Source organism: Uloborus diversus, unplaced genomic scaffold (assembly GCF_026930045.1).
Source record: "Uloborus diversus isolate 005 unplaced genomic scaffold, Udiv.v.3.1 scaffold_260, whole genome shotgun sequence".
Classification (NCBI taxonomy): domain Eukaryota; kingdom Metazoa; phylum Arthropoda; class Arachnida; order Araneae; family Uloboridae; genus Uloborus; species Uloborus diversus.
The window spans coordinates 14,266-28,530 of record NW_026558418.1 but is presented as its reverse complement, the minus strand read 5'-3'; positions in this window follow the sequence as shown (position 1 = coordinate 28,530).

Genomic DNA, 14,265 nt, shown 5'->3' with positions numbered 1-14,265 from the left:
TCCATTTTATCCTAAGCGGTTCGACAACCACCTTTTCGCTTCTTCGCAAGATGTGAAGAGAAAATGGCTAGCTGTGGGCAAGCTTTAAAGAACGATCTTAATTGGATTTGATGGATTTATTTACTTTGGTCCGAAAAGCGGTTGTAAATGTAAATATTGTGCTGTGAAAATGGAACGTTTTTCGAAAGCTACGAACGTTGTAGCACGTAGTACTCACGAAACTTGAATTGTTTTATTGAAGAATTATTTAAGTTAATGCTTCTTACGGCACAAACTTTCAGCATCTTGAAAAACTACGGACACGGAATGCAAACGGAAATGGCATCATTATAAGTTGGTGACAAATTTGCCAAAAAAGATGAGACATCAAGCCCGTTGACAGTCTAGCGGGTTAATGCCACATTTCCATATTCCTCCTTGGTAAACAAGAGGGGTGCCCCGCCCACTAAGAGCGGGACACATAAATGTCCCGTTTTCTGAAAGTTAGCAACTTACTCCAGAGCACAGATGCTGGTGATCAAGTTAGACACATAAGGCCGTATTGGCCTGATCGGTAAGGCGTCGGACTTGTGACCGGAGGGTTCCGGGTTCAATCCTAGACGGTCGAAGATCCACCGTCTTCATTAATGGTGACTGGGGGGACGTTAAATATACTTGTGGTCACAAAGTCCTCCAAGTGAAACGATATCTCCGGGGGTGCTAGACCAAGGATTGCTCGGCCTCTGGTCTGGGTAAAAAAAATCAGAGTTGTCTTCAGGGTCCCATCCAACTGGTTAAGCTACAAATAGTGGTTTATACGGGGGACCCTGGAGTAAAAAGTTAGACACATAAGGGGAAAAATAACGGTAAGCACATAAACACGCGATTAGAAGGCACGTGTGTAAAAAACGGTTACTATATTTGGGAAATGTTAGCCAATTTGGCTTTGTTTTGTAAAACACGCTCGGTAAATTAAAAGAAAATAAAAGTAGAAATTACTTTGTCAACTTAAAATTTTTGTGGCAAAAATACAAGGAATACGATATGAACATTCAAATGCACTTATAAAGTTAAAGCTTTTGCAAGTACGAAAAGTGGTGCAATTCTCACGCATTTCAAGTATATTTAGATAAGTTTAAGAAGCGTTTTTGCAGTTTTTAAAACGTTTTATTTAACAACTCTGGTTTAAGAGACGGAAATAGGAAACGCAGAGTGACAAAGTTCTCAGATTAGGTTGAAGTGATATTAGGTTGAAGTGATTGATAGTGATAAACGTGTTTTATTATAATGTGTGTCTATTATAGGGCTGGGCGATATACCGATACATCTTCATATATCGATATATATCTACTACCGCGATAACGATATTTAGATTTCTATCCGTCCGATATATCGTTTGAAAAGAAAATACAGGACTTAATTACGGAGAAATTGAAATACTAACTTAAAAATACACAATCTCGCATTGCTCTGTGTGATGGGTAAGTTTGAAATTTCAAAATATTTTCTGCATTTTTCAAACAGTTATTTAATTTTAATTATAGTAAAAGGGGAAAATTCACATGGCCGCCGAAGGTAAATGTCGGTTAGGTCTCTGGATCCCCTCCCCCTATAAAGTTTTCAGAACTTATACTACTACTATTCAGAGCGGGGTCCTTCCAAGGACCCTCGTTCTCTTTCTGACAAAGCTGACATGGCCTCTCGACCCATAAAAGTGAACGTGTATTGATTAAGAAAGCATCCTAATGCAACAATTAAAAATTAAGAAAAATACTGAACAGAAATATTTTTATTTCAAAACAATGAAAAACGAAAAGTCCTGATAAGAATACTTATGTCGCACATTTATCGCACAAGAGGGAGCGCTACTCAATTTTTACAGTTCTGAACGAATATAACTTTTATTCCGATATTAAGAGGAAAAATATTAACGCGCTTCATAACACGCGACATTGAAACGATCTGACGAAATCTTGCTTCGCTGGCAATAACGAAACTGAAACTTCCTAATTTTGCCAGACAAACGGCACATACGAGTTGACGGAACTTCTGCTGGGTGCATGGGCGAAAATAGGGTTTTTATGTAAGTTCTACGCATGAACGTATTTGAAGTCGTAATTATTATAGCAAAGCGAATCCGAGCATACTTACGGTTTTACGTTACGTCGGCAGTTCATTGCAGCTCTTTTGTTTGGTATTTTTTGACTTCAGTTTAAGAGTCGTCATCAAATACCGGAATTGAAAAAGTGAGGAAATTTTTGTATTCGTTTTTTGGTTTAATTGCTTGTGAAATAATGACATCGATGAGATAATTGATTTACCTAATAAATTCACCGGAATTGAAAAAGTGAAGAAATTTTCGTATTCGTTTTCGGTTTAATTGCTTGTGAAATAACAACATTGATGAGATAGTTGATTTACCTAATAATATGGATTTTGGATTGGATCTGCTGAAGAAAAATTAATTGTCTTTTTAAAATCAATATTAAAATATGTGTGTATCGTTGAAGAAACAAGTTTTAAATTTATTATATATTTTAATTAACCAAATAACGATTTTATTAATGCAAATTCACAGTTTGCGTCAGATTTTTGCAAAATATGGCAGAGAGGTCCTCTGATACTCAAGAATTCACATATAGGGCAGTTTTCGTTTGTAATCGGACCTCCCCCCTCCCCTCCTACCGGGGGTTCCATTTTACGAATTCACAGTTTTCGTCGGATCTTTGCCAAATTTGGATCAGCGATTCTTTGATGCTTAGGAATTTTCATAGGGAGTTTTTCGCCTACCGATGAGGAAGTGGGGGGGAGGCGAAAACATCCCACGGGGGTCTTCCTTATGCAAATCCAGTTTACGTCGGATTTTGCAAAAATTTTGGTGACAGGTCCTTTGATGCTCAAGAATTCACATAGGGTAGTTTTCGTTCGCAATGGGGGCCACCCTCCTTCCCACAGGGGATTTCTTTATACAAATCCAGTTTTCGTCGGATCTTTGCCAGATTTGGCACAGCGGTTCTTTGATGGTCAGGAACTGTCATAGGGGTTTTCGCCTACCTATGAGGAAAGGGGGGAGGGTGCGAATACACCCCACAAGGGGTTTTCCTTATGTAAATCCAGTTTTCGTCGGATTTCCAAACATGGCGCAGCGGTCCTTTAATGCTCAGGAATTCACATAAGTTTATTTTCATCAAAATGGGGTGTATGGGGACCACCTTAGGAGGGTTCGCCAGAAAATCCAGAATGATTACGAAAAAATTCAACGATGTCTAAATTTAAATATTTAGTCATAAAATTGTGCTTTCTACAAGTTGACGGGAAATGGTTGTGCTATTTTTTTTCTTTCTTTTTTAAATCTGATTGTTAAACATGTGCCACTAGACGAAACTTTTATTTTCGAGGTAGACCGTGCAACGTCGAGTAATGCAGCTAGTGACATATAAATCAAAAGTATATTTCATAGTTCTGTGAGCTTAATGGACGTATGGTGTGATAGTTTCCAAAATTTATAGTTCTATTCTTTAAAGAGATTTACTATTAGTATTTTATTTAATATTACTCAACTAAGAAGTAAAAAGTCTAGAAGGAATAGCTATTAAATGACTCAAAATAAACTATTTAAGACGTCAATACGAAATATAGGTAGTTCAAAGTACATTCAAATTATTGAGACTGCTCAAATTGAAAGATTTAAACAAAATATTGAATTGAATATTTAAAACTTTTTCGTTGCGAAGCATCTTTATCATGCATTGAGCTATACCATTTGCTCGCCCTCCTCCCCCCTCCCCTCCAGAAAAGTTTTGAATTAGAGAAATAATTGTATTTATTATATTTGGAAATGTTTTTTGCTGTTTTTCGATCCTTTGCACCCCCCCCCCCCCCCACCGTTTTGACGATTTATCGATAATATTGATATTTGGAGAGCGATATATCGCGGTATTAAAATTCTGATATCGCCCAGTCCTAGTGTCTATTGAAATTTGAGGTACCATTCTTCTTTTTAATCTGCTCATTTATGTTCTTGGTAATCAACACAAACCGTTTAAAGAACTTTTATTTATTTTATTTTTATTTACTTACTAGCTGTATTGCCCGTCGTTACACGGTCTGTCTCAAAAACAAAAGTTGTGTCAAATAACGCACGTTCAGCAATAAGGCAAAAAAAATAAATAAATAAATAAATAAATAAATAAATAAATAAATAAATAAATAAATAAAAATAAAAAAAATAAAAATAAAAATAAAAATAAAAATAAATAAATAAAATAAAAAATAATAATAAATAAATAAATGAATAAATAAAATTTCCCACCAATGTGTAAAAAGGAGTTATTTTATTAACTCAAAATTTAAATGTAGCCTCTTTGGATTTCTTTAAAATTCCAAAATTTCTGTCCTTTTTATGTATTAACCAGCATTAGGCACAATCTTTCCACGTCGACAGCAGCATTTATTAATGAACTATGTTCTGAAAATTTCACAAAAATATTTAAACTCTTAGACTAAAAGTCATTCTAAAGCTAATGTACGTAATGTACATCACATAATGTACAATGAGTTTTGCCAGTCTATTGTGTTTCACAATAGCTATTAAAACTGGTAGAAAACGCAGTCGATATTGACAAAAAAAAAAAAAAAAAAACCTGAATCTATTATTCTTTTTGAATGCATAAAAAAAGTTTTCACTCATTTTATCACAAGCAACTATGATTACGAAACAGACGATATTTTATTAAGAAAGATAACTTTTTAATTTTTGTAAATTCTTCATGCTTGTTTTTAATTGCTTTTCTTCACGTAAATATATCTCGTCAGCTTCGAATCATAGTCCGTGGAGTTTGTGACAAAAATACCCGAAACATTTCACTTCCGGATACCAGTCTGAAATTTTACACAATGCTTATGTACACATCTAAGAACAAAATTCCGCCGGGAGGCGGATCAGAGGTCATGAACCCCCTGTGATGACGTCATCAAAATGGCCGCCTTATTAGGAAAAGTACGTTCGTTTAACTGCTTAGAACTCTATTATGGATCTTAATATTGCGATATTAAAGTGTATCATTTAAAAGCGCTTCAAAAGAGCTATTTAATAGTGGTTGACTTTTTTTCCTATCACTAATTGTTTGAGAGTTATTACAATTAACGTCATCAAAATGGCCGTCTGAAAAGGTGAGTACGTACTTTGACAGCTTAGAACTACATTACAGATCTTTATATTGTGATATGAATGTGTATCATCTGAAAGAGCTTTAAAAGATCTATTTAACAAAGATTGAATTTTCCTCCCAAGACAAGTAGTTTTAGAGTTATTAAAATTTCCGTCATCAAAATGGCCGTCGTGAAAAGGGGAAAAGTTTCGCTTATCTGCTCAAAACGCCATTAGAAATCATTCTTCCGTAAAAAATAGGTACAATAAATAAAAGCTCTAAAATAAACTATAAAAATATGCATTTGTTCTCCCCCCCCCCCTTAGTAAATAGTTTTAAAATTTTCACTGCAAAAACGTAAGTACATGGGGGCGGGAGGGGGGGGGGGCATTCTCATTGAACTGTTCCAACTGTTCCGCTGCATCTAACCCGCACTGAAACTTTTAATTAAAAATTCAGATATAATTTTTAATAACTGAATATTTGACTGGTTAATGCTGTAGCAAATAATATCAAATTAAGGTGAGTCGCATAATTCTGTTACACGGTTTGAAATCGATAGCTTCAATTGTTGGTTCCATCTAGCATTAAAATTATTATATATATATATGTATATATAATAAAAGTGAAAAATATTGAAAAGACCACACCAAGAGCCCATAGATGCGCAACGCAGCAAAACTAAAAAGCCAAGTAAATATAAAATTAAGCAAACGTAATTTCAAATATTAAACAAATTATAAATAACAAATGATGATAAAAAGGAAAAATGCAAAAGCTATTAAGTAGGAATAGATAAAGAGTGAATCCTGAGCTCATCAGCCGTGGAGGATTCATTAATTATGGTCAAAAGACCAAAATTTTAACTATGAACTAGAAGAGAATGTTTAAGCTCCAGTACATGTAATATAGAGTAACAATAGGCAGAAGCACCACTTGCTAAGCTAAAAACAATAAACTAGAGCTCAAACCTAAAACTAAAAGCAGGGGGTTTCGCCTCGACTAATTAGGAAAACAAGTTCCGATAATTAGCCTTCCACAGGACAGTACCTGCCTATAACAAAATTGTCTTACCTTAAAATCCACGTAAACAAAACCATATCCATTGTTCAACCTGATAAAAAAACCATTCCATTTGTCAACAAAACATTAAAAACATATCCAGGATGGACTGATTGGACTGATTACATGGAGCTAGAATGTATACTTTTAAATCTGATGCGCACTATTCGTCAAGGAAATTTCTCAGATTTTACTGTCACTCTTGAGAACATATGTCCATGGATGTTTGCTCCTGATCATACAAATGTTGCCCGATGACCTTCAGTATTTCTGTTCAATTTGAAGCAGTTACTAGAGATGCATCCAGCTATTTTTCAAGAGTTTCATAGGAGAAATATATCTGGCTCCAAAACTGAGAGGAAATTTTCCAGGATGGCACACGACCATTTGAATGAGCAAAACAAAAAAATTAATCTAAAAATCATCAACTAATCTGCCTTTCGTTTAAGTCATGAGGCGTCATTAATGTAATGGATGGTTGCTAGACCGGAAGTTATGCGCTTGATTGGGGAGTTTGAAGAAAATCAGAGCCTGAAGTCTGATGTCACTACTGAAAAGCTAGATACTAGATACATTAAGATACTAGAAGCTTTTGTATTCAGTATGAAACTCATGTTTCCAGCCTGGTTGAAACATTTAAAGAACACCGGAATCCGGGAATCGAAGATGACGATTTAACTACAGTAAACAGCAACAAAATTATTCTCTCGGAAGAAAGTGCCATTGCTGTGATGCCAGCGCAAGCCAATTCAATACATTTGTAGAAGATCGCTTAGTGTTAAGAAAATTATCCATACATGGTGTTATTAAAAGAAACAATCTCCTCTTGATGAGCAGAAAAAGATTTCTGTTCAGTCCAAAGACAAGCAAAACATTGTTGATTTGAGGAGGGGCAGCACTCTTTTTGCTAAGCTATATGTTGCCTTCCAAGCAATTCAAATGGATGTAAAAGATTTTTTTCTCATGAAAACAGCTCGTGTCCACCTTCTATATCCAACCTTGGCAAATTTAGGAAAGCAAGAAAAAAGTCCGACGTAGTTTCTTGTATTGTCCAATCAACTGGACTGGTTTTGAGGGCTATTCCGGAACCAAATTGTTCATTGATGGGGCTGCACTGATTCACATGCTTGTTCCTTAGTCTACTCGAACTGTCCAACAATATTGCGATCAGATTGTGAAGCCGTACATACTAATGAGACTAAAAAGCGTTCATAGGGTAGATTTAGTTTTTCACCGGTATTTAAAAGGAAGTTTGATAAACGACACGAGACAATGGAGACGATCTGGACCAAGAATAAGTATTAAATCCAATGTTTTGATACCAAAGTCATTTACTAAATTTCTTGCGAAAGATAAAAATAAAGAGGAGCTTTTCAAATTTTTGGCAGAAAATCTCGTGAAGATGGATCTACCAGATGGGAAGTAGGTTGTATGCTCGTACAAAGACACTGTAATTGCTTCAGTCAAGAACAATTTTGAAACCGTGTTTCCCGTATCCCACGAAGAAGCCGATGCGAGGCTATTCCTCTATGTGCAGCATGCAATTGAATACTCGGGTCATGTAAAGATCACCGTGGAAACTGTTGACAGTGATGATGTAGTTTTTGCTGTGTTCCAAGTTCCGAAACTGGCAAGAGCTATGGGTGGAGTATGGAAGTGGAAAATATCTACGGTATCTTCCCATTCATGTATTGCACCATAAAGTTCCACAAGGTGTTCCAGATCTTCTGCCTTTTTCCCATGCCTTTACATGTGTACACGGTGTCTAGTTTCGCCATCATTGCTAAAACTAGGTACTGCATGGAAAATGTGGATGGCAATTAGAGATATTGACAAAGTTGTTTTGTACTATACTAAAGTATCCGAGAGCATCAATGAAGAAGATGAGCATTTCCTACTTATTCAGCGCTTTATAGTCTTGACGTATCATTCATCAAGCTCAGTAGAAACCGTAAAAAAAATGAGGTTTGGAGAATTTTCTTCACCCAGGAAAACAAACCAGTTGATTGTATTCCAGCATCTAGCAACGTTTTTCTGCATCACCTTAAGAGAGCAATATTGTTTACTATGGACAAAATGTCTTCTGCAAAATTTTCAGCTCTTGGATCCATATCAGTGGGAATGGAAAAAAATCGGTGAAGAGTTTGAACCTCTTTGGTATGAACACCAGAAAATAACAATGGAGAAATTACAGGAACTTATATCATGCAAGTGCAAAGAGATGTCTACAAGCTGTCGATGCGTCAGATCAGGTCTGAATTGTACACTTCTCTGTAGTTGTGAGGGTCAGTACAATACGTAAAACGTTCCTTAAAAAAACTTATTGCAGTTTTTGTTATAACAGGTACTTTTTCTTTATTATTAAAACATGTAATTTTTGTCTATTTCTCTTATATGTTTAAAATGTAAGCATTTTAACAAAATTGTTTTATTATACGATAGCATTAATAATTAAGTTCTCGATCCATTTTGGGCGGTGACTTTGATTATTTCTGCATTTTAATCTTTCTTTCATTCAATATAAAAATAAAATACTGACAAAAAGTGTTAAAACATGAAGTACAAATTTAAATTTTATGAAACTGGAAAGGTTCTTTTATAATGCAGGTATAACAGTAAAAATTTTACTTCAATATTGCAGAACACAGGAAAGTCATTGTTTTCCTATCAATTTTCACGTTGATATTGTAATAATTATTAAATTGTTTGTTTTCCTTACTAATAATAAAGCTCAAAGTTTGTCGGGATATCTGTTCGGATGTCTCTCTGTGACGAGCATAGCACCTAAACCGTTCGGCCTATTTTCACGAAATTTGGCACAGAATTAATTTGTAGCTTGGGGGTGTGCACCTCGAAGGGATTTTTTGAAAATTCGATTTTGTTCTTTTTCTTTTTCAATTTTAAGAACATTTTACCGAGCAAATTATCATAACGTGGACGAGTAAATTACAAAATTATCTTAATGTGGAACCGTAACATAAAAGAAAATGTTGAGAAGGCTAGGGCCCACCCAGGGCTGTCGTGCAACTGAGGAAGGAAGGAAGGAACCGTAAAATGGCCGAGCAAATTAACATAGCAAATTGGGGAAAAATTCATCATCCATTGTTTGTAAATATACAGGCGAATCAAATGACCTTTTAATTTTTCTACTACGAGCAAAGCCGTGCGGGTACCGCTAGTATAAAATAAAACTAAGCACTGTTGAAGAGCTTTTTTAATTGGCTTTCAGATAATGTATTTGAATTTTACAAAAATGTGACCTATTATGTAGTTCTATGCGGTTAAACCAACGTACTAACTGATACATGGCGGCCATTTTGATGACGTCACCACAGGGGGGTCTTGACCTCCAATCGATTGCCTCCCGGCGTTTTTTTGCTCTCTTATATGAACATAAGTGCTGTACAAAATTTCATACTGGTATCCGGAAGTGAAATGTTTTTGTACAAACTCCACCGACTATCAAGAATTCAACTTTATTTAAATTTCAATTCCGTGACCAGAAACCGCAGACGACACTTCAAAAATGAAGATAAGCCTCGTTGTAGAATATGAGATCAACTTATATTGAAGAATGGGGTCGTTTCCAAAATTTTAAAGGTATTTTTTTCTGAAAGAGCATGCTTAAAAACATGGGATATGACCATTTTTTAAATAATTTGTTTAAGTTTAATATTTTTAAAAAATTACTTAAATCGGTGCGCTTTTATTGTTTATGCTTCTGCCCTATGACATCACAAATGAAGAAATGCCATTCAGTGTTGCCATTCACAGACCAAAATATTTAATTCGCATCTTTACTCACGTGTATTGGCAACGATATGGTTGATTGTAAGCGTAGAGCGCAATTTTAATTCGCTGGTTGATTATCATAACGTGGAACCGTGGTAGAAAGATGCGCCAAAATGCATCATTTGTGACGTCATCAAGACCACGCCTTGTTTGAAAAATCGGACATTTAAAAAAATAAATTAAAAAACAACAGTTGGGAAAATAAAAATATTTTCTGGGTCTATGTTATTTTTTTTTGCTTCTATCAATTTTAGTGACAAAAGCAGTATTTTTGACGGAAGGAAACAACTCCATTAGTGAGTTTTATTCGCAACTCCAACGAACTATAGGGGGCACTGAAGTCACTGTCTAATGGCGGACTTAAAAACTAAAACAAACGCACATGGTAACGAAGAAAATGCTAAAAGTGTTGTGATTTTTGTTCGTACGTATGATTTTTTCGCTTTATTCCTTTTAAATTAATTTTCAAAGTCTTGTGGATATTCTGGCCCACGTAGAAAGAAATGAGAATTCAAGAAGCATTACTAAACGTCAAAGATTAATGCAAACTACGTAGTTCGTAGTTCTAAGCAGCTATTTCCACGATGTTGAATTCGATATTTATCAATTCTTGATAAAACTAAATAATAATTGTGGCCTAACAAGAACAACAATTAATGCTAGAAAATTCAATATGACATTACAAATTGTTATCGAAAGAAGATGATACTTTTTTGCCTTGCTTGGCTAGCGCTCATTGTTTTCCATTTGTAGCTGAGTTATTTCTCTCGAATTCCCGAATCGATTAATTTAAAAATTTTCTGTTTCGATTTTTCTAATTTCTGAGTTACGATTTAATTGTGTCATGTTATGCAAATCATCAACAAAATTCTCACGGATATATGGTGGTAGTTTTCTTTTCAGTTGATTGACCATTATTTCTTTTCACTTGTCGAATTCTGTAATCTTACTACCATTTTATTCCACTCATGATAAAAATTAAAAATGGTTTAACTAAAAACGCGAAATCTCGCCAAGGCTACTTTGCTCGCACTATACTAGAACTGTAACCCTAAACAAATTTGGCGAAACCTTTCAGCTGAGAATAAAAGGAATAAAGTAAATTCTTTCTCGGTTATTATTCATTTTGTTCTACGATAATATATTCAAGAAAATATTTTGCATACTGTCCATTCCAACTAAATGCTGCTGTAAAATATGGTAAGTTTAATTAATTTAAGATTAAAAAAAACCCCATATTCTTACAAATTCATACAAAACAATAAAAATTTTTACCTTGTATAACGTTATCCAAGTTTGTCAATCCAGAATTTTCGCTTTCACCAATTATTAAGGAAATAATGAAAACTAACATTATTTTGAGAAGCTCGAGAATACTACTAAGGGACGAATTAATTTCTGTAGCTGAAAGCAAACTAAGACACATCGTTTGCGTTAATAAATACTCAGAACAAACTGCCTGTGTTTACGTCAACAGACACACGTGGAACGCAACGTGGCAATGTTTTAGTTTCATTTGCAGTTTTGTAAATCACCGCAAGGTAGCGTATTCGAGCGCTGGAGTTCCGAATATCCCTCGAACTTCGCGTAAAATTAACAAGGTCTTTCACATAGTGCAAAATCATGGAATTATTTTTTTCTTCACCCCGGCACCCCTGACGACGTGTATGCAAAATATCATGATGATCGGTTGTGTAGTTACGGCGTGAAAACACTAAAAAAAAAAAAAACGAACTCACTTTCGCATTTATAATAAGTGTAAGGATTTTTTTTTTTTTTTTTTTTTTTAAATATTAAGTTTTTCTGTTGTCTGAAATTCTAAAACGTCCCGTTTTGGGAGAAAATTTCTAGTCACCTTAGTCACACTACACTTCTCCATCTGCAATATTTTCGCACATCAGTCGTTAGCATACAAGCATTATGACATTTAAACGTAGAACTTAATTTATTTAAATATAGTAAAATTGTTACGTGTCTATAATGGCATTTTTATCAGTCATTTAAGACAAAAGGCATTTAAATGTCAGGGATGCCTCCCTCCCCTTAGGGCAAAGCCCCCCCCCCCCCAAATCGGAAATTCTCCCCAAAAACTGAGAAAAATATTCCTCAAAACACCCCCCTAAAAATTTTAATGGTGCAGTTTGCGCCATGACCATCCCCCCAGGTGGACACCCCTGTAAATGTGATGATAATACTTCAATACGATTTACAGTTATCTCGGCATGATTTACGGTAAGGATACTTAAATATGAAGTATGATGATTTCTGATTTTGTAGATAATTACAACAGTCCCGATACTGGTATCATGCCTGTTAATACTGGCTATCTGCTACTTTTTCAGCAATGAAATTGAAATGCGGAAACTTTCGTAAAAACACCGGGATGTATATAACGCGTTATGAAGGATCATTGGGATCACTTATTTTTTGCGTCATGCGGCAGCCAAAAATTTTCAACTATTTAAAAATTAGTAGCGAGTCAAAAAATATGCGCGTGGCTGAATTAAGTTATTGTTCATCTTTTTCAGCCCAAAAGTAGCAAATCGAATGTAATTGTGTGCATAAAATTATAGCAACAATACTAAATGAATAACACATGCCCGATTTCTGAATAGCCGGTAGAAAAATCAAGCTCAGCCCCGTAATTACTCATAACTGAAAATCCTATAAGATTAGAGGCAATATTGCTCACTTCATGTTGAGAGATTGTTTTTATTTTAAAATGATACGGAAATGTTCGAATTCTTCGTAGTCAAAAAAATATGTATTTAACAGCGGAGCCCATCCCACCCCAAGGTGATGGAGCACCCCCTCAAATTCTATGGAGCAACCTACCCCCCAGAACGAGAACCCTGTCCAAAATGGGATCAAAACCCATATAAAATTACCGCCCCCCCCCCAAAAAAAAACAAATACGCAATCCTTCTCTTCCCCTCAGGGCACCTCTGTATTTTAAAGGTATGTGAAGCGCATAATTCAGCTGCCTTTTGGGTTTTCCGCAAATGATGTTACGGTGGAGGGGGGGACTCTTGAAATTATGACTTTTTTTTCGGGGGGGGGGGGGTAACAAAAAGTATGACATCACGCATTTTAAAAATAAGAATATGTCTTCTGAAAACTAGACGTTTGACAAAGGAGGGGGGAGAGGTGAAGTGTGTCACTTTGCGATGAAAGGAGGAGGGGGGTGTCAAAAATGTTGAAAAAAAAAGTGACATCATTCATAGACAGTCTTTTTATCAAAAATAACAATTATTGACTCTTAGAAAAATAATCGACTCGTTTGTGTTCAGAGTTGAAAAATTTACTTTTTTAGATTTATTGCTCAATTTATGGACGGAATTCGATCAACAATTCGGAAAAAAATTAAGTTTCTTTGCTGTGAAACAGCGGCAATATTTAAAAAGACGCAGCAAATACTGTTTCACTTCCCGCAAAGAAAGCCTTCCCTCTTCCGCTACCATTCCTTTCCCTCACCTAAAACTTCCACCATTGCCCACTTGTTGCTACGTATACCAAAGAAGTTAACGGAAATTTTTCCTCATTCAACCACCCGCTTTTCTCGCTTTAGCGTCTAGCCGAGTATAAGCAAGCTTCCCGAGAAATAGTAGCACAACCGGACACTAGCAGAAAACCAGTCTTCGGCGATCGTCGGCTATGTGTATATGTGTGTGTGCCATTTTTCCTCTAAAATATCGTCGCCAGCATCGAACATATCGCCAAAGAACCTTGGCGAGCAAAGTTGCATGACAAGTTTAGGAAACGTTTCCCTGGATTTTAGGGAATATTCTGAGGTATGTTTTCCCTACGACGTTTGGAGTAGCTTTTTACGGAAGCAATGGAAGTTTGTGTGTGTGTGTGAAGTGCAGAAGAGTTAGAAAACGATTCACTCGACGTGCAGCTTAGAAGCTGTCCTGTCGTTTTGAAAGTTTCCGGGGGGGAGGGGGGGGGGCAAAGGGTGTATACAATGCACATTGGAAGAAATTACAAAAACCACGCCCACATATCTTGCATCTAGTCAAAACCGCCATTTGTGCAGAATGTTTCTTTAATGTTTGATATATATTGCAGTGTTAACACACTTTAATACTTCAATACCGCAACAAAGACAAAAATTAATATTTTGAACTTTTGGTGATATTGAACTGAATGTACGTTTTATTTGTTTGTACATTTTACAAAGCCAGGTGAGTCCCTCTTCACCAGGAGTGTAGTGGGGTTGGGGTTGGAACGCAATACGCCTTTATTCCAAGTAATACTTGTTTCATTTTATTTGAAAATACTA